The 20009-nt window shown below is 34.8% G+C and overlaps 1 protein-coding gene across 1 annotated transcript in view; it reads right to left on the minus strand.

Moving 5' to 3' along the window:
* The window catches only part of LOC127413164 (FERM and PDZ domain-containing protein 4-like), a 126951-nt gene that overhangs the window by 55407 nt on the left and 51535 nt on the right, over positions 1-20009 (minus strand). Inside the window, exon 2 of the mRNA XM_051650046.1 lies at positions 3728-3814. The gene's annotated coding sequence lies outside the window, so the exon portion shown is untranslated. The remainder of the gene's footprint in view (positions 1-3727; positions 3815-20009) is intronic.

Genomic DNA, 20009 nt, shown 5'->3' on the forward strand with positions numbered 1-20009 from the left:
AGGCAGATGACTGTAGTGTCATCTGCAAACTTCAGGAGCTTAACAGAGGTGTCCTCGGTAGTGCAGTCATTTGTATAGAGGGAGAAGAGTAATGGGGAGAGCACACATCCCTGGGGGGCACCAGTGCTGATTGTACATGTGCTGGAGGTGAATTTCCCCATTCTCATTAGCTGCTGCCTGTCTGTCAGAATGCTGGTGATCCACTGACAGAAAGAACTGGGAACAGAGAGCTGGGTTAATTTAGTCCATAGGAGAGTGGGGTTGATGGTGTTAAAAGCCGAACTGAAGTCAACAAATAGTATCCTTGCATAAGTCCCTAGTCTGTCTAGAAGTTGTAATGCAGTCCCATATTGACTGCATCATCCACAGACCTGTTTGCTCTATAAGCAAATTGAAGGTGATCCAGAAAGGGTTCTGTGATGTCCTTCAGGTGGGCCAACACCAGTCTCTCAAATGACCTCATGACCACAGACGTCAAAGCGACAGGTCTGCAGTCATTAATTCCTTTGATCTTGGGTTTCTTTGGGACGGGGATGATCATGGAGCATTTGAAGCAGCAGGGAACTTCACACTGCTCCAGTGATCTGTTGAAGATCTGTGTGAAGATGGGGGCCAGCTGGTCAGCACAGGATTTTAGACAAGTAGGTGAAACACCATCTGGGCCTTGTGCTTTTCTTGTCTTCTGTTTCCGGAAGACCTAGCACACATCATCTTCACAGATCTTAAGTGCATGTTGAGTAGCAGGAGAGGGGAGGAGGTTGGTGGCAGGAGGTTTAAATGTTTGTGTGCTGTGAAGTTTGGAGCTGGTATGGGGTGTGAGACTAGGCTTTTCAAATCTACAGTAAAACACATTCAGGTCATTAGCCAGTTGTTGATTCCCTACAGTGTTGGGGGATGCTGTCTTGTAGTTGGTAAAATCTTTCAGGCCTCTCCACACTGATGCAGGGTTGTTAGCTGAAAACTAGTTTGAATGGTTTTTGAGTGGTTTAAATGGATTAGTAATAGTACATTTGATTATGCTGGCACAGTCTTTGGCTATACACTGCGTAAGACACCAGAGCATTTTGAAGTGCATCTGAATGGCAATATACTAACATAAATCAGCAGCCCACCAGCACCTTTCATAACTAATTTTATGATCAACAGTCAAAAGTAATTTGTAACATTTCACAAAATAAAGAAATTCATTCACAATATAGGCTCTATAGTAAAACTGACTACAATGCATGTTAATATAAAACATGGAAGTCTACTTTATTCTCGCCCAATGTACACTACACTGAGAAAAAGAAATAGTTAGATTTACTTATCTTACTTACATTTTTATCGTATAAAATTACGTAAACTATACTTAACTTCATGACATAATACTGAAACTTTTCAGTTAATAGAGTAACTTTTACTTACAAATCTGAAGTGATAGTACTTAAAATAGCTTAGTACCATTTAAATAAACGTTATAAGCAAATATTGAATAGTTTCAAATATTGAAAACTTTCCTTTGAAGCATATTTTAATGATAAAATATGATAATAACAATCAACAATAATTTCTGAGCATGAATGGGTAATTTTAATTACACATACATAAAACATATTTTCTGGTGAAGTAAATATAGCAGAAAAGATTAAGTACTTTTTACATTAAGTTAGTTTAAGCGAGAACTTAAAAATATTAAGTAAATTCTACATTCAAACATTCAAAAATGTATGTTCTAGCTTATAAGTAAATATTATTTATGTTTGCTAATTTTACAATGTTTCATCATGTATTAATCCTAAATTAGGAAACTTTGGCATATTTATTTGCTAATTTGAGTAAATTTCACTGGTAATTAAAATAAGTAAATTTTACTTAACTTTTCAAAGCTGGTGTTTACCAGCATGCAGTGGGCTTGAGTAATGAATGAGCTTGCATGAATTCAATGTTGGAAAGTTTATTTACACCGCTTTATTGTTAATTTTGTTGTTACGTTTGGGAACTTTTTGTTTTGTGCAGTCTGAAGATCATTTTCTACTTAAAATGACCTGTTCTTGAATTATCTGTTAAAATTATCTGTTGATAGTCACCGTCATTGTGTTTTGTGCACCAAGTGTTAAGGTCCGAATGCGCAGCTCTGAATCTTGTTTCTGTCGCCGGTATTGAAGGGTGATGTTGTCTCATAGCATGCATTAAGTTTCCCTGAGGCTTCCGTATGTCATGTACTATATGATTATACATGTTTTTAAGGAAAATACAAAATGTGACATGTTCTACTAGATGTTTTTTTTTTTTAAGTACCATGTATAACATATTTGTAAGTAAAGTTTACTGAATTTACTCAAATGTTTAAGTCCAATTTACTCACTCACTTTAATCTATTTTATGTCATAAAGTTAAGTAGATTTTACTTAGTTTTATACCATTAGGATTTACTTGTGTGCAAAAACTTGCAAAATAAAAAGAACGTAAATCTTACTAGTCCGTTTTTTTCAGTGTAGAAAATGACATATAGACGTCACAAAACTAAAAGTTACTAAATGTGACAACAAAATCAACTATAACAGTAGCCTAAATTAAACTGGTAAACAATGAAAACCATGCAAGCACATTAATTATTTAAGACAGGTGCATGCTGGGTGCAATTTTCTTTTTTCTTACAAAACATTATTTTGTACCATAAGTGTTATCTCGTACTCTGTCACATCTTGGATCTTGGCAAAATCACATCCCAAGAGTGAAGTGATGCTCTGTTACTATGACATCACAGACAGAGCCATCAATGTTCCATGCTGTGGTTTGACCTGAGCTATAATCAGTCAGAGTTCATGACCACCACCCTGTAAGTCTTCTGCATAGCAAAGTGTGCTAAATTCATGTGTGCTAATGCATTGCGATCACAGGTATGACTCATTTCGAAAGCACACACATAGAAAATGAGAGCAGAGAAGAGGGTATGGATTGGAGCAGCACAGCAACACACTCTGTACAGTATACCTTTAGTAAATGTAATGATTTAGCTGAAGGATTTAATATAGGGCAATAAAGGGACACTCAGGGAAGAGAGATTAGAAGAGCATGTTGGAAAAATGCGAGACTATTGTGAACATTCCTAAACAACTTGGAAACACTTTTTGCCACCCTTTCTTTAGCTATCAGAGAGTATAATGAATCCGAAAATTACTCCTGAATGTTAAATGTCTGAGGGTCTGAGAATCCAACATTAGAACTGAATTAGAATGCTATAGAAATGAAATGTTGCTGAAAATGCTGTGCTTCAGAAAACAATCAGACATTGCCTCTAAGACAGCATGGGTTCATCTCTAACAATTGTATTATTATGGACAAATGATATTACTGTATGTTGTAGGATAATGCTGTTGTGATTTTTTGGACTTCTGCTTTTTATAATGTATGCACAATGTATAATATAAATGGCATATAATATTTTTAATAATGTTGTGTCATAATAATTTTCAGTTTGTTTCATTAATGGTAATGTTTTGGTGTGGGCTGTATAGCATTGGCAACTATAGTAAGAAAAGGCACATAAACAGTTTCTCTCTAGTCTAGTTCATGCAACTAGTTGGAATTTCAATCAGCTGTTGAATGTATATTGTTTTTCTTCCACTATAGGCATTGAGAAGCTCTCTGTTTGTCTATACATCACCCATCTATACAGCGCCTTTTACACCAAGACTTATTTGCAACAATTTTTGATGTAGCAGAAAAGTATGCCATTACTTACGATGTTTCTAGATAAGGTGCCGAAGATAGCTTATACTCTTATCACGGTCCACAGTCCTCAATACCTCAGTGTAGGTTGAGAGAGCCACTGCAAAATAATAAAGGAATAAAGAAAAATAATGTTTAGAATGAATCCATAATCAGTCTTGAAAATGTAATATAATCCCCCAGGCCTGTATTAATTACTATATATGTAGTAATAAAGTACAAATAGTAGCTTATATAGTATTTTGTACAACTTCAGAAGATTCATAATTGGTTTGTATATTAGAAATTGTCATGCAAATATGGTGGATGTAAAAACAGACTCAATATACTGTAGACCACAACCTTGATATATACAGAAAATAGTTCCGTTTGTTCTAGTTAAAGCTGTATGCAAAAGATCATCCATGAGCCATTTATTGACAGTGATGGAAAGAAAGAAAGATAGATAGATAGATAGATAGATAGATAGATAGATAGATAGATAGAGATAGAAAGAAAGAAAGAGTAAAAAAAAGAGAAAGAAATAAAAAAGAAAGAAAACAGACAGAATAAAATAAAGCGTGAACAAAAGAGAATGAAAAAGGTCAGAAAAAAGAAAACAGACAGAAAGACAGAAGGAAAGAAAGATAATGAAAAAGAACGAAATAATGAATGAACGAATAGAAAGAAAGAGAAAGGCAAGATATTACTGCCGAATGTACGAAATAGAGACCACACAAAAGAGTGAATAACAGAGAGTGTTAAGAAAGGAAGGAATAAAGAAACAAAATTAAGAAAGAATAAACGAATGAACGAACGAACGAAAGAAAAAGATAGACAATAAATAACTAACAAGAGAATGAATGAAATGGAGAACAAACAAAAGAATGAGCGAAAGAGTGAACAAACGAACGTAAGAAAAAGAAAGAAAAAAGATAAAGAAAGAACTAACAAGAGAACTAACCAAATAGAGAACAAAAGAATGAATGTAAGAATGAGCGAACAAACGAATGAACAAACAAACAAAAGAAAGAGAGAAAAAAAGAGAACGAATTACATTGAGAACGAACAAAAGAATGAACAAGAGTGAGCGAACGAACAAAAGAAAGAAAAAGAAAGAAAAGAAAGAATGAAAAAATAAAGAACTGATGAGCGAGTGAGCGAATGAACGAACGAAAGAAAAAAGTACAAAAGAAAGATCTAACAAGAGAACGAAGAACTAGAGAACGAAGAGTATGAACAAAAGTGTGAGCGAGCGAGCGAACAAACGAAAGAAAGAGAAAAATCAAGAAAACAAATGAAATAAAGAACAAACAAACGAAAGAATGAAAAAAGAGCAAGTGAATGAACAAATGAAAGAAAGAAAAGAAAAAAGTAAGAAAGAACAAAGAACTGACGAGTGAGCGAATGAATGGACGAAAGACAAAAGTACAAAAGATCTAACAAGAGAACGAAGAACTAGAGAACGAAGAGTATGAACAAAAGTGTGAGCGAGCGAACGAACAAACGAAAGAGAAAAATCAAGAAAACGATTGAAATAAAGAACAAACAAACGAATGAAAAAGAATGAGCGAATGAACACATGAAAGAAAAGAAAAAAGTAAGAAAGAAATAGAACTGACGAGTGAGCGAATGAACGAATGAAAGAAAGAATTAACAAGAGAATGAACGAAAGAGAACGGACGAAATAGAGAATGAACAAAAGAAAGAATGAACTAAAGAGTGAGCGAGCGAACGAATGAAAGGAAAGAAAGAAAAAGAGTGAAAGAGAGAGAAAAAGAACGAGGTAATATACATGGTTACATCTTTATGCTAAGGCACTGCTGCAGTACATCTTCTCAATGTAGAATGTCATTTTTCAACTAAAAGCACTGAAGTATAAGGGTGTGGTGTGCTGACAGATTTAAGAGCGGATTGATTTTCTTTCTCTCTGCTGCATGTACTTCTGTTTTGTTTCACTCATGGGAGTCTGTGAGAGTCATGGACTGATCGAGAGGCTGTCGGCCAGCTGTGATATTGCAGGCCAGAGAGTCATGCGCTGATGTGAGTGTGGAAGTTAGACCAAATCCAGCAGCATTTGTAGACATGACAGAAAGAGTTGATTATGTGAAGTCAGGTGGACACTTCAAGCTTGTGGTTTCTCTGATCACAGTGTGGTCATGTAAATAGCAGAGTGCTTTGATGGCGATTAGATGCTGGTAGTTTAGTGCTCCCTGGGCATTGATGGACCTACTGAGGGTTTGGACATGTATCTTCATGTTCCAGTGCATTAAAACTAAATCCAGAGCAACAGAGGGAAGGAGAGCTCATATTTACTATACATGAACACATTGAACTCTGAAGCAGTGAAATGTGACAGAAACAATCTCGTGCTGCTAATGGAGAAAGAGCTCTTTCTGGCCACACTCCACTCCTTAGGGCATTAGTGCAGCCAGTCAACATTTTCAAAAGCATTTGCTTCTCAAAATATGAAATATAATTATTTTTTAACTCAAAGGCATTGTGCTGAAATGCTCTATATAAAACTGGCCATACAATAAGCATGTAATATGCATAATGCCTCTAAACCTATTTTTTCTCTCTTAAGACTTCAAACAGTCTATATCAACTTGAAGATCTTGGACTGCAAATCTTCTTTAATGGGTCTCATCATGAGGATCCACATTTTCCTTGATCTTTTGATATAAAAAAGCATGATGTACCATGTAAACATACTGTAACTTACAGATTTCATTCTGGACATCAGCAACTTGCTATTGGGTGTTCAGAAATTTGCCTGCTCAGTCGCAGTGAGGTCATAAAGAGTAGTAGAGTTGGGGACGCTACTTTGAAACTGTAGCTTCCCAAGCTATAAGCTACAAATAACTTTTGTGAAACTACAGTCAAGCTACTCTAAAAAAATAAAATAAAAAATAGTTAGCTACACTACAAGCTACTAAGAAAAAGTAGCTACTGAAGCTATTTAAAGTAGAAAATAGTTTTTAGATATAAACTCAGCAAAAAAAGAAACATCCTCTCACTTTCTACTGCTTTTATTGTCAGCAAACTTAACATGTGTAAATATTTGTATGAACATAAAAAGATTCAACAACTAAGACATAAACTGAACAAGTCTCACAGACATGTGACTAACAGAATTGTTCAACATTAATTGTTTATGGTTCATTGAACAAGCATGGAAAACTTTGTTTAAACACTTTACAATAAAGATCTGTAAAGTGATTTGAGTTTTTACAAAATTATCTTTAAAATACAGTGTCCTGAAAAAGGGATGTTTATTTTTTTTGCTGAGTTTATAACAATTGGATGATATTAATGTAATTCTGCAATCAGTTCTGATTTTTTTAATTCTGCAATCAGTTCTTGATTTTTTAATTCTGCAATCAGTTCTTGATTTTTTTTAATTCTGCAATCAGTTCTGATATAATTTAATTCTGCAATCAGTTCTGATACAACAGTATTAGTGTAGGAAAACCATGGTGAACTGTATCAAAACCATGGTTTCGTGAAAAAACAAACAAACACATGGTTACTACAGTCATGGTTGCTACAATATTACTATAGGCTAGTAAAACCATGGAAATTTTCATAAGGGTTAAACAAATTGGGTTTAACAATCAATTTAATAATTAACTTGAATATAAATGTACACTTTATATACACTAATAAACTAGAAAAAAATCGTATTTTATATAACTGAATCGAAATATAGTGATAAACAGCAGCAATACACAAAATATTTCGCTTGAAAAAAGAAGGGGATCAAATGAATCACTGAATCATTTCTTTGAATTAGTATATGAATTCAATTTAGTGCTGTCTTTCAATAAAATTTTAACGCGATTAATCGCATAATCTTTTGTAGTTAATTGCGATTAATCGCAGATTTGGAATGTGATGAAATTTGACACTATATATTAAAATTTTCTTGTCAAAATGTATTTATTTACATCTTAGGAAGAAAACAAAACAATATGTAGCAATATAATGCTTTATTAACATTTTCAAAACAAAGCCTTCCACAATATTTAGATAGAAATGCACTAATAGAGCAACAATTCAAGTCACATCAAACGTTTCCCAAAGTCTAAGTGGGAGTTTGACTAATTGAAAGAACTAGTCCCCACATAGGTTGCATATTCATTGCAATGGGCATTAAATCTCTTAAACTGTCATCCTCCACAATATTAATCTGCCAGTAGACTGTGGCTATCCGCTTTGTTACAGCAATCGTTTAGCTGAATTTATCATTTGTGTCAGGGCGGCAACACCAGTGTTGAGCGCCGCTTTGAAGTCACCATGCACATTATATTAGCTGAAAAATACTTGATTTCTGTCACAAGTCACATCTGGGCTTATTTTATACATTAAATAGTGCAAAGAGATCCTTTCACCATCATTTTATCACTGACAAGGAAGTGCTGTCAGAGATTCTTTTATTTAATGAGATAACAACCTCCGCGGCTCTATCAACGGAGAGAGCGTAATGGTCAACTTTAGCGTGTTAAGAGTTCCGCCCATAAAATGTCTATGGGTCCGCCGCGTATGCTAAGCTTGTATGCTCTCTTTGGTAGAAGGGCTGTGGTGCTGTGGCATGTGCATCATTGTAATGACACCAGGCCAATACATTACAGAGTTTCCGCCCTTCACACCAGTGTTTATGCTGTATTAACGATAAATGCGTTAATCGTGATTAAGAAAAATTAACACGTTAAACATTTTCAATTAATTGCATTCGTTAAAGGGTTAATTCTGACAGCTCTTGTTCATTTACATTTATGCATTTGGCAGACACTTTTATCCAAAGCGACTTACAGTGCCCTTATTACAGGGACAATCCCCCTAGAGCAACCTGGAGTTAAGTGCCTTGCTCAAGGACACAATGGTGATGGCTGTGGGGATTAAACCAACAACCTTCCACTTACTAGTTCAGTGCTTTAGTCCACTACGCCGCCACCTCCACACCACATTAACATGAATCCCTCGAAATAACAGACTCACTAAAATTAATCAGACTTCCCAAGGCTAAATATCAGGTAATCGTTTATTTTAACTGTTTTATTTACATAAACTGTCCAAAAGAACTAATTCACTTCAATGATTTGGTTTTCCCAGCACTGCATGAGAGAGAGAGAGAGAGAGAGAGTGAGAGAGAGAGTATTTGTTGCATTTGCAATAGAGCTGTTCAGTTTGTAGTCCAAAAATCCAGAAGAGAATTAGCATTTTCGAGCTATGGGTTCCCTCTGGATTTTCCTATAGGTTTTTATAATGGCAGATTTGGATTAATGAGTAAAATAAGGTCTGTGGTAAGCATTACCTTTAGATACTTGGACATTTTGTTCTACATCATAAAGTAAACACAGTCTTACCCCAAATGTGAATTTTGAAGCTGCTGTGTTTTATGTTGCTAACAAGTTTCTAGATAAGCACTTCTACGGCTTCCCATAGAGTGCAACAGTGCCAGCCCACTTTTTCAGCCGCCTTGGTTCCAGAAGTATTTTCCCCATTATTTGTTTTTTCCATAGTGATTTCATAAAATCCTTCATAAAAGATTTGTAAGTAATGAACCAAACTAATAAGCTCCGAGGTGAATCACAACATTACAAACCTTGACTTGAAGCAACAAAGTATTTGAAAATCAAACAAAAAGATTAAATGTACAAGACTGTGTACTTAACGTCTTTAATGAGGGAATGGACTACAATCTCATGAAGCATTGTGAATGACACAATCAAATAAAAAAAAGCTATGAAAATAAATAAAACTACTGAATTTAGGTTGTTTATTATAAGATATATAGAACCAATTTAGTCTATTGCAAAGTATTCTGAAATAAACAAATGTATAAGTAGTTTGAGGGTAAAAGGAGAGTTACCCGATTGCGTCATGGACGTGGGCGGTCGCTGGACTCGTTTCGTGAGCTTTGTTGGCCGTGGTTTTCGGATTGGTGGATCTGTCTTTGCTGGACCAAGGGTAGTGCAATTGTTCACCAGGAATTCCACAATTAAACATGAATTTTAAACAATGAAGTTGAAATGACGCAGACTGATGGCTTCAACCGAAGCATTTACCATCGATTAATAACCTCAGAGATCACGGTAGATCTGTCTTTAAAAGTTTATAAGATATTGTTCAAAATTACTTCCAGAACAAGACTATTGCACTCCGTTTTGTCAGTCACATTCACTCACATGCTTGTGGCATTTGTAGTCCGTCTCTAGCAACTTGTTAGCAACATAATTTTTTTTTTTTAATCGCGCAGCTTCAAAATTCACGTTTGAAGTGTGTAATTTATGTTGTAAAACAAAACGTCCACCTATCTTCATGTAATGTTTCCATAGACCTTATTTTACTCAAACTGAAAAATGCAATTATAAAAACCCATAGAAAATTCCCGAGGGAACCCATGGCGAATAAGCCTTCCGGGTTCACCTACAAATTGACGTCATGGCTGAACGGCTCTTTATAACGTGACAAATGAAGCATTTTGTGATGCTAGAGCGCTACTCACTGGAAAATGCATCGCTTTACTAGAAAAACTACACTTTTATGAAAATAGCTGAACTACTGTAACACTACTGAAAAATGTAGTTAAATTGGTAGAATCGCTACTTTTACTTTGCAACTCCCCAACACTGGGAAATTGGATAGACACAATTATTCCTAAACATAGTGATAACTAATGATAATGACAATCATTTTCTGCATCGTCTTCACAACAGTCCATGCAGATGATGCTATAGTTTAGAAGATGGCTCTTGATTTGTTTCTGCCAAAATGTATGCTTAATATTCTGAGCAAAATACCAAAAAGTCAAGCCATGTGCCCATTCTCTCAAAATATGTCCCATCTATTGATCTCTTGAGGTGTGTAGCAGCCAATCATGTAATATTGTATTTGTAATAACTCCCAAAAATGTAATACATTTTTTATTATTTTTTTTATTAACCCAGCCAATAATGTAATAGCCAGGCAATAATGTAAGAACTTATTACATTATGGGCAAAAAGTTATTATGTTATTGGTTCAGAAAACGTATTATTGGTAAGTTATTACATTATTGACTTTTATTACACTAAGAATGGAAAATGTATTACATTATTTGCAGTTATTACATTAACGGTAGTTATTACATTATTGGCTACTACAAGGTACGACTGAAATTATTAAACTAAAACACTGTGAGATCTGTCATCCAGTCAGGTATTGTCTGTTCTTTGGATGTGTCCGTTTAAACATGCATCGGCGTGCTGATGTGCTGCTGATATAGCCGCAGTTCTGTAATGCAGCCTTGAAAAAAGAGCTGCCTGCGGCACACAGAAAAATCTACACAAGAGACGCTCACCGAGCTCTGCTGCTCTGGACTGTCAAACCGCATGAGCTGCAGTGTCTCATCGCCCAGTAATAGGCTTTACATCAATAATCCTGAAATATGTCAATGTTCAAAGACTGGATGAGCTCAAAGGTTGAAATTTACAAGGTGTTGTTAAAGAAGATCTTTCATTTTCTTTAAAAGGAGTTTAAAACGCTCTTTGCATTGGACGAATATGGTCCAATTTAACCCTTACCTAGAGGATAAAGTATGTGCATTCGTATTTTATTTACAATCACAGTTCGAATGTGGTTTGTGATATGTACAATGACCCCAAAATCTATTTGGACACTTTTGGACGCCAAGTAACACTTAAAATTGTATGCATATCATTGCATTAGATACTACAATATCAAACCAAGTGACAACATTCATACATTTTTAACTGTGGCTTAAGTGTCCAAATACTTTTTGGTGTGTATAGTGTAGCAGATAATATATGTTGAAAAAAGAGATTCATACAAAATTAATTGAAAACATACCTTCTACTATGAACATACTATATGTTTTTTTTTCTGAATTAAAATATTTTTTTTCTGTGGGCTCAAAGTCAATTATGTTTATGTGCACAGAATAAAAAAAGATTAGTTGGCTCAACAACCATAAGGTAAGAAAATAAATAGCTTCTACTCAGAAAAATATGTATTTAACAAAATGTTTAACTTAATCTGCATGCGTACAACACAAAATATGAGTTATAAATTGAACTTGGAGTGATACATAATGTAAATTTATAATTCTGAGTTCCTTGAAATTTGGCTTAAAAATCCCTAAAATTAAGATTTTAAGGACTACTAACTCAAACGATCAAGTACACAACTGAGGTTGTGGGGAATACCCTTGTGCTTGAATAATTTAAGCACATTTGTTTGGTCAAAAGGAGATTACTGGGGCATTGAATTAGTTGTTATTAAGAATTAATAGAGATTTTAGTTCTTTTTAGTATGATTGATGTTATTTTATGTAATTAGTTGTTTTGTGTAAAGTCACCATTAAGGATCCTGTACAATCCGTGTATTTTTTTCTTTCACGTGTGAATGTGCGTAGCTGAAGTGTAGCTTTATCTGCACTTCTTTGGGGAATCAGTTGTTTAATGACTGATTTAATGTTTAATGAAAGTCATTAATTTCTTTTGAGACAATTAACTTAGGTAGAAACAATAATTTTAAAGTTTATTTGAAACGTGCTATTAGTTGTTAAATCTTATTCATGTGACATGCTTTTTAAGTAAATAAATTTGAATGATACATTTGTGTATATCTAACTAAGGTTTTCTAGTTATGCTGACATAAAATAACCACAAGTTGAATTCACTTAAAAAGCATGATGCAAAAATGCTACATATATATTTTAAGTAAATCCAACACATATTTCTTTTTCAGTGTGGTTTAACTACGGAGATTATTAAAAAATTATTAAAATCTCATTAAAAGGCTGAAATTGTTGAAAAACAAATATTTTTTGACAAGTATTTTGGCATAATCTTTCAATATTATTTCTTAAAAAGGTAACACTTTACAATAAGGTTGTATTCTATATCATAAATGCAACAGTTAACATAAACAAACAATGAATATTACCTTTACAGCACTTATTAATCTTTGTAAAAGCTAAATTCTACAAAGCTACTTATACATATATACTTTTTTTTCATTAAACATTGTAAATGCTAACATTAGTATATGAGTTAAAGCATTATTGACTAACATGAACAAGCAATGTAGATTTAAAACAAGCAATGTTCATAAATTAATGAAGATTGATAAATGCTGTAAAAATCATTGTTCATTGTTAGTTCATGATACCTGCATTTACTAATAATATTCCAGGTTCAATACAAGTTACGCTGAATCGACAGCATTTGTGGCATAATGTTAATAACCAGAAAAATTAATTTTACTTGCCCCTCTTTTTCTTTTAAAAAGCAAAAATCGAGGTTCCAGTGAGGCACTTACAATGGAAGTGAATGAGGCCAATCAGTAAAAGTTAAAATACTCACTGTTTCAAAAGTATAACCACAAGACATAAACAATAGGGTTACCGCCTGAAAATTTTCACACTCAAATTTAAAAGCTCCCAGTTCACACATACAGTGGACTAATTTCATAAAAATGGTCTCATTTTACAGACAACCCCCTAATTTTTAAGAAATGATTGAAATAATTGATAAATAATATTGTATATGTTTACAATTTTATGACAGACTTTTTTTTTTTTTTAAATGCATCTTTTTTTAAAGCCTAAAGCTTAAAAGCATGCCATTTCAGTTTTGTGTCCTCAATTTTCAAGCAAAACATTTTATTTTATTCCACTGGATGGTAGCAAGTACTAGAAATTTTTTTTTCTTCTCTATCACCTTCCATCACATTATACTGATCTGAAATATAGGTGGTGCTCTAATGAATTTTAGTGCTCACCCATAGACAACAAGTCTTTTTTTTTTTTTTTAATGCTGAGCAGTATCATTGGAAAGCAGAGAATCCCAGCTTTACAGTGATGTGTAACATTTCAGCTTCTATAGATGGGAACCTATTTTGCTAATGATTTGTTTCTCATACTTTTTCTACCAGACTTCATATTTTGTTGTAATTTTTTTGACACAACAATGAATTATTCACCCAAGCAAGCTAACAAACAAGTAAACAAGTAGTTTATTTAACTAATTTTAAAGCTAACAACTCACTGTATTTGATATAAAGTTTGAGGCTATTTGGGGCTTACAGATCAGTGATCAGCAAAGAAAAGAGACATTCGCATATTATGCCTTACTGAAATAAAATTTTACTTTGTGTTATTTTTTAAAATAATTCAAACTGTAGTATTATGGCAAAAAAGCAAAAAAAAACAAAAAAAAAAAAAACTGTACAGTCACCTGAAAATGAGAGCTTTCATTTGATATATGACTTATCTATTTAAGTGCTACATGAAGGACTTTTCTTTCATTTTTTACATTTCTACAACGTAACCTCTAGGTGGGGCCAATTTATGACACAAATGCATTCAGGCCTTATTTAGTTATTTTACGTTAATAAATGCAAAAGTGATGGGGTTCTCTGAAAAGTACAGATTCTAAGATTTCAAATGATACAACATATGTTTATGCTTAAATGATAACTTATGCATACAGTGACTTCAGGGTGTTAAGTGTTAAAATGGCTTGTCATATAGCACCTCCCCACGGACCCGCTGGCGGGTCCGCAGAGTTTAAGAGGTTTGCTTTTTGTGTTAAAATCATTTACTAACCTTTTCTGTGTAAAGTTAATTTTACAACTTTGTTTTGTTTTAATATTAGGTATTTACAGTAGTATTTACACAAGTGTGCAAATTGCACCTACCAAAGTATATATGGATCAAGTGCTGCAATCAGAAACATTTGGCACAGATCACTCTAATCATTTTCACTGTATTATGTCAATAAAATTGAAGTGATAAGTTTAAAATTGCAAGAAATGTGGTGAAGGGGCATCTGCAGCCTTCAGTGTTAGTAAATTATGTTTTTGCATCGTTAAAACAGAAATATAAAGAATAAACATGATTAATAATCTCATAACCAAGCAGCTGAAGTGACTCAAAAGATGAAACACTGTCATTTGAAATTGACTTTTGCATTCATTGAATCTCAACGTTACAGCTCTCATTTAGTCTACTAAACAATGTTTTTGATTAATGAATCATGTGTCAAGGTAATGAACAATCTTTTCTTTGAAAGCAGACGGTGGCTTTCCATAATTTTACTGGGATACTTCGAAGATGGATATTCAGTGTATTATTGCTGTCTTACAGTAGATTTCTCTTAAAGGAATAGTTCACCCTAAAAATGTATCTTCTAATAATAAGCTCTCTAATCTAATTTGCATTCCCTCATTTTCAAACTTGGCACATCGCTATCGGTCACGTCACGTGGCATGGGAGAACAAATAGCATTTGGCATCATTGACCTCATCTGCTGTGACATCTACATGCGGCATATTTTAATAAAGTAAATATTAATATTTAAAGAAATAATTTAAGGAAGAAAGTTATATGGGTTTGGTGAGTAAATGATGAGCGAGATTTTTCATTTTCGAGTGAACTATTGCTTTAAGTTCTAACTTAATAAATCAAATAAATATCGGTTTAATAATACATTAATAAACATTCCTCCATTTGTGCATTCTGTTTGTTGAGTATAAAATAATCAGTACAGTAATATCTCCGTACAGCTTAAATCAAAACTAAGCAGACTCGTTCATGTGTGTTTAAAGCTTGTGGGAGTCATAGTTCTAGAGTTATTTTTAAAAATAACATATAAATCCTGCAGAGCGGACATCTTTAAATAGTCACTATATCTCTTGTAGTAGGATACTTAATAAACACTTGAGGTGTCAAAGTTGAATCCAGCAGATGTTGCCCGGTGCACTTGTGTTTTGCAACAGTAAGCTAGCTTTATTTTAATGAGCTCATTCAATGAGCCTGAGGACTTACAAAAAGGTCCTCCAAAGGAGACAATGATGTTTGGATTACCTGTTCCAATGCCATGCTATGGAAAAAGATAGAAAAGAGCATCGGAGAATGTTTTAAATGCACACTTTCTGCTCACATCCTCTGTGATCGTCACCCTGAACACTTACTGCGTGCTATGCCATATTCTCAGAGCTGTGGCTTTCAGAGTCTCGCTGTAGAAACAAAATGAAAATGTAATGTAGAACAGAGGAAGCAGACGAAAATCAAATCTGCAGAAATCCTGAAAAGGATGTACCACAGCGTTCTGTTTGACTTGTCTTCTGACATCAGTTCAGACCAAACATGATATTTGCATTCCAAAATCAGCTGCAGCTAATGAACAATTTCATAATAAACTTGATTAGAATTAGATAGACCATTTCATAATGGTATTCACTGGTTTGGGAAGTGATGTCTTTGTTCCTAAAGCATTTCTGGTTGGTTATTAAACTCATTCAAAACAACAGCACGAGGCACTTCATTCATAGTGATTCATAGCGGTAACGTTTACATGACTGATATAAAATGTCAACATTAAAATTTGGACCATGTTTTTCGGTGGCTGGATAGTCCCTGGATGCCTGAAACGTACAAAAATTAAAGAGATTTCCTACAACAAAAACGCAAATGGAAACACGGACTCCCTTACAATAAATCTAGAGTTCTGACAAACTTGCCGCAAATGTCCTACTCATTATTTTCGCATGCAAATGAGCTTGCGATTCACCACAAACATTTGCTAGAAGTTTGCAGCTCTTCACCAGCAGTGGTGAACCTGCAGCAAACTAACAATGAAGAGTTTGCTGCAAAGCTAATTTTCATGTGAATATAATGAGTGGCATTTAAACTCTCAGTGTCAACAAGATAATGGTACACATCTGGATAAATCACTTCAGATAAATGTTTGATGTCCTTTGAGAAAAGTTGATGCCTTAAAGTCTTATTTAAAGGCTCAGGTAATGGCATCTTGTTGATTATTTTTAATGTTTGCATATATCTTATTTGTATTAGCTATAGACTCAAAAAGTATACGCTAGTCATTTTAGGTTATAAAAAATGCTGCTACCAGAAATGCTTCAGGACCAGTTATGCACAGTAGCATTGTAATTTCTTTGTTACTGTTTATGTCCTTGAAATGCTTTATATAACACATGACAGATATTCAAGTATGATTAGAACGTCTACAACTTCAAACACTAGTAGAAGCCAGTTGTAGAAACAATAGCTGGAAACAACACAAAAAATATGGGTTTGATTTCCAGGGTACACGCATATGGATAAAATGTAGGCCTACTAAATCAAATCAAATCCCTTTATTGTCACTCAACCATATACACAAGTGCAACAGTGGGTGAAAGTCTTGGGTGCAGTTCCAAGCAACATAGCAGTATGACAATTACAATAAACATCTGATTTACACATAACACAGTTTACACATCTTGTTACACAATATACACCTAATAATATACAATATACAGTATACACAAAATAAGAAGACTGTATACAAAAAAAAAAATACTCTGGCCTCAGTGTGGACGGACCATGTGAGTTCCTCAGTGATGTGGACACCGGTGCTCCATTGATGGTGATGGGACTGTGTTCTCTGTCTTTTCTCCTGAAGTCCACCACAAGCTCCTTGGTCTTACTGACGTTGAGGGAGAGGTTGTGCTCCTGACACCAGTGTGTCAGAGTGTGCATCTCCTCTCTGTAGGCTGTTTCATCATTGTCAGTGATCAGACCTACCACCGTCATATCATCAGCAAACTTAATGATGGCATTGTAGCTATGTGTTGCCACACAGTCATGTGTGTACAGGGAATACAGGAGTGGGCTGAGAACACAGCCCTGCGGGGCTCCAGTGTTGAGGGTCAGTGATGAGGAGATGTTGTTGCCTATTCTAACCACCTGGCATCTGCCTGACAGGAAGTCCAGGATCCAGCTGCACAGCGAGCTGTTTAAGCCCAGAGCCCGGAGTTTCAAATAAAGCTTGGAGTGCACTGTGGTGTTGAATGCTGAGCTGTAGTCTACAAACAGCATTCTCACACAAGTGTTCCTTTTTTCCAGGTGGGAGAGAGAAGTGTGTATTGTAAATGCAATGGCATCATCAGTGGAGTGGTTGTTGCGGTAAGCAAACTGCAGTGAGTCCAGTGAGGCAGGCAGCACAGAGCAGATGTAATCTCTGATTAGTCTCTCAAAGAATTTGCTGATGATGGGGGTCAGAGCAACAGGACGCCAGTCATTTAAGCAAGTGATTTTGAGTTGCTTTGGTACAGGCACAATGGTGGACATTTTAAAGCATGTGGGGACCACATTTCAGGTTGAAAATATCCGTAAAAACACCAGCCAGTTGGTTTGCACATGCTCTGATGACGTGGCCCAGAATGCCGTCTGGACCTGCGGCTTTACGGATATTCACCCATCGGAAGGATTGGGTTACATCCGCTACAGAGACGGAGAGTGAACTAACCTCCATAGCTTCGGCCGCGAGAGCTCTCTCCACAAGGGCGGTGTTATTTCCCTCGAAATGAGCATAAACAATATTAAGCTCATCCAGGAGGGAGGCAGCGGTGTTCATGGCGGAGTTTTTATTCCCTTTGAAGTCCGTGATGATATTGATTCTCTGCTACATGCTTCTAGAGTTGGACTTACTACTTAAATACTTTAAAAGAGTACTAAGTAAAATGTGTGTTTATTTTGTCAAGATAAAAGATGTGTTTATTTAACACTTTCACTGTAGTGCATGACTTGTAAGGCGATATATTTGAACGTTTACATTACATAACCAACTACATTTACAAGCTTGTTGGAATGTGATTAAATTGTGTGGTAGCTCAAATGATAGAGTATTGCACTTGTAAGGTAAAGGACCAGGGTACGAGTCCAAAAGAGCATGTGAGTCTGCACTTGAGTCAAAAGTGTCAGCAGCACAAAATGACATGCTTGGATTTTTGATCTCACATTTGCTTTTTATGACACTATCGGTTAGGTTTAGGTTTAGGGTTTTGCATAGGGAGGTTTTATATTGTTCAGTGTTGGGTAATGTTACTTTTAAAAGTAACTCGTTAGAATACTGCATTCTATTCAAAAAGTAACTAAAAAGTTACTTTTTATAGAAAGTAATGTTACGTGCAGTGTGTATTTACACATGAATCAATCACGTTTCACTCACCCAAATGTTGAATGTTAAATGCTTTACCATGGAGCAGTTCGGATGCAAACTGATCCTAGACCAGTGGTTACGGGGAGCTTTAAAACAAAGCAATTCAGATGCACAAGCAGTTTTACAAGTAATTTTATACTGGGTAGAAGGGGGAAACATTATAAATGGAACTTCCAAAATATTATACAATAGCCTAATGAATAGAATAGCCTTAAATAAAGAATAGTTGCCTAATGAAGAGTTTGCGACACATGATAAATGAACCTAAATAACGCACTGAAAGCCAGATGTTCTTTACCAAAGTATCAAATTACACAGGCAGCAAAGTACATGCACTGACAGAAGACGTTTAATTGCAGGTAGAGAATATAATGTGCATGGTGGGTAACTGTAAGATGTCTCAGATTCTGAATGAAACAAGAAATGATGTTAGACACACAGACACACGTTTGAAGAAACACACTTTATTATATTTTTAAGAACAGATGACAGAAAAGCCATCTATGCACATGTCTGATGCGCTGTTTGTTCGGAGGCGTGCAGTCTCGTGGAACACACGTATGTAAAGGGTTCTCACTCTTTCTTTGTTTCAGTCTTCTGAATTCTTTTTGCAAGAATAGTATCGTCTATGAGAATGCTGCAAATGACCTCAGACCATCTCAGCTCAGGAGGTGCTCTGAGTTCTGTTCGCTTTATTTCCACAGAGCAGTTCGTTATGAGTGCAACTCTGCAGGGTCACTTTATATATAGCCTATACATCTGTGATTAAACCATAAAATAACACAAAAACACGTTCACCTCGAACCATGAATTATATTTCAGTGATTATTATCATCATTATAATTATTATGTTTACATTTATAATTGTTTTTAGATCTTAATTTGTATTAGTAATTTTCCACCTGTTGTCATAGACGGATACTTGAGTGACTGTAAATGGAAAGGGGATTAGATGCGATTTTTTTTTTTTTTTTTGACCTCTTCCTTATTTTAATTGCATTTTCATTTTGTTTGAAGTGCAATTTGAATTTAGAGATGTCTTTGGTTTAAGTTTTTCATTTTTTAAATAAATGAATTTTATTTTCAATGCAAAATCACTAAAGCAAGAATATTCATGATCCCTCAGACCGGGGGTTGACGATGTAATTGGATATTGTGATATATTCATATTTTTTAATAAAAATATTAAAAATAAACATATTTCTTGCATATAGCCCAGCCCTAGGTGGGAACAAAACTAATTTATTCACACATATTCAAATCATTACCCTTCCGATGCAGCTAAACTGGGTCCTGTGTTGA

The sequence above is a fragment of the Myxocyprinus asiaticus genome, chromosome 22, assembly GCF_019703515.2.
Source record: "Myxocyprinus asiaticus isolate MX2 ecotype Aquarium Trade chromosome 22, UBuf_Myxa_2, whole genome shotgun sequence".
Classification (NCBI taxonomy): domain Eukaryota; kingdom Metazoa; phylum Chordata; class Actinopteri; order Cypriniformes; family Catostomidae; genus Myxocyprinus; species Myxocyprinus asiaticus.